The following is a 2,751-nucleotide window of genomic DNA, read 5'->3' as shown; positions in this document are numbered from 1 at the left end:
GTATTTAATTAAATGGTAGCAAGATGGAATTATTAAAATCATAATTATTAATCATGAAGAAGTTAGGAACAGAGATATAAAACAAAATAGGGATAAGGCATAAGCTGATAACTACAGTATGTCAAAAACAATTATGTCAGCAATATAAAGAAAATATACAGTGTGTATTGTTTTACCAGCATAGCAAAAGTATAATTTATGTCAAAATTAAAAACCAGAAGAAGGGCCAGGGAGATAGTTCAGTGGAATAAATGCTTGCCTGGAACGCGCAAGGTCCTGAGTTTGATCCTGGTACCACCAAAAAAAGAAAAAAAGGAGGAGGGAGGGCAAGGGAGACAGCTCAGTAGGATAAGCGCTTCCATGGCAAGTGCAAGGACCTGAGGTCAATCTCCAGTTCAAAAAAGAAAAAAAAAAAAAGAAAGCCAGAAGAAATAAAATGAGAAAATGTTTGATAAAACTACATCTCTCGTCATTTCATAAATTGCTCAGGACGCATAGTCAGACTGTAACTTCTGATCACAATTACACACAAAAGTATTATACTATAAGGAATCACCAAAACAACCCCACAAGAAGTCACATAAGAAACATTTGTGACCATTATGAGTAAATCTTAAAATCAGTATGTCTTAAAATGTACTTGACATACGTTCTCTTAATATATTAAATTCAGGGCTGAATATGAGAAACATAAAAAATTCAATGTAGCCCCCAAAATGTAGCCTTTCTTCACTATTTTTTTCATTTTTGGAAATGGAACTATTTTGCATACGTTAAATACAATATTTAATCAAATTATTCTTACATACATCAATCTAGTAAATGTTTCAACTTTGCAGACTCAATTTTTAACTAAGTGAAAATTAGTAGGTGTGAAGATTTCAAAGATGCACTTTTGCTAATTTCTTCTTTAAAATGCAGAAAGCAAACATAAAAGAAGTTGCACGGTTCCTATCGTATTATATACATGCTAAACTTGTTATGTTTAGTGTGCAGGAAGAAGGGATTACAAGAAGGCCAGGTGTGGTACTGTGCAGTGTCCTGACTAGAAAATGATAACGTTCCTCTGTGTTTCAAAAAACTTGAAGAAAAAGTTTTAAATATTTTCACCAGGAGGAAATGTAAATACTGAGAGAATATGTAAATGAATATGTAAATACATGTCTTAAATCATCACTAGTATCCATATACATGTGTGTTAGTATAATACACACACACACATATATATATATATATATATAATTTTATTTCTATGTGTCTGTTAAATTTCATGTAAAATTTAAAACTCAGTACTTCTTTTAAAATAATCTGTAAATTAGTTTTCATCATAGAAGCCTCTTTATCCTCACATTTACACAAATGCATGTGGATCTATAATTAACTAGAATCTTTTGAAATTGACGGTTAAAAGCTGTGATTTATGTTTTTTTTTTAATTAAAATAATGGTGTTTTCTGAATTTCACTACCAGGAGAGATATCTCAGTGTATATAGATTTGTTAAACCTTTAGCCATAGGATTTGCTTTGTTATGTTAGTTGAGATACAAGGCTTTCAATCTGAGTAATACTCTCAAAAGAATCTTAAATTTTTAATTTCAAAATTGTACCGTTTACACATAGCAAACAACTCTGATCAACATGAAGGAAGAATGGTAAAACAAGAATTACGCATCTAGCTTCACAGTCTAGAGAAAACATGATGATACTACGGTTCAAAGAAGGTTTAGACTCAGTGACAATATTAGATCACCTAATAGTTAAGAGTGGTCTCAACCAAAGTAGATTTTATAGGGCTGGCAACATAGCTCAGTGGATTACAGTGCCCGCTCAGGCAGACACAGGGGCCGAGGTTCGATCCCTGGTGTGCTGTGCTGGCCCTTCCCCGGGGGGCGCGCTGAGAGGGCGACTGAGACTGGGCGTGGTGGTGACACGCCTGTAATCCCAGCGCTTGGGATGCTGAAAACAGGAAGGATCACTATGAGTCCAATCTGTGCAGTGAGACCCTGTACAGCCTGTACTAAATTAAAAAAAAAAGAAAAAAAAAAGAAAGAAAGAAAAGACAAACAAAATAGATTTTATCCATTCTACATTCATCTTCAGAACACTTGTGACGTGCACAATGCCATTCGTTAGCTTTGTTCCTTTGTCCTCATAAATGATTAAAACTATATAGGAAAAGAAATGCTTATTATAAAGTAAAAGTAATTCTAATGAAAGGGTCAGTATTTATAAAGTGTAGTGTTAGGAAATACATAAATTTAAATATCTAATATTTAAGGCGCATATTAAAATACTTTCAAGTACAGTATCTGCTTAAGAAAAGGAATGGTAATACTAAAGTTTAGTAAGGGAGAAGTTATTTTTCACTCCCTTTTCTGAGATTTCAAGAGTTTTCATATGAAACAGGCTTGAAAATAATATAAATAATCTCCAAAGAATTGAGTAGAAGACATACAAAAATAGTATTACATGTTGTTACTTAAATTTTGCATGTAATTCTTACTGAAATAAATTTAAACAAGAAGCTGTTATACCTTAGGTGTCAAATTAAAACCTAAAATTCTGGGGGCAAATACTTTAAAGTAAATTTTTCATTTGAAAGGAAAGTGGAAACATAGCTGTAATTTGTTCTGTTCATCATTATCTTACCTACTATATCAATTTCAAGGATATCATATTTTAAGCGATTTACATGCCTTAAGAGAGAAAATTAGTCAATAATGAATTTCTTCCTTCCTTCTTTTCTTTCTT

This window comes from Octodon degus, unplaced genomic scaffold (genome assembly GCF_000260255.1).
Source record: "Octodon degus isolate 3935 unplaced genomic scaffold, OctDeg1.0 scaffold00270, whole genome shotgun sequence".
NCBI classification, from domain to species: domain Eukaryota; kingdom Metazoa; phylum Chordata; class Mammalia; order Rodentia; family Octodontidae; genus Octodon; species Octodon degus.
The sequence above is the reverse complement of the archived record's forward strand: the minus strand, read 5'-3'. Positions refer to the sequence as shown.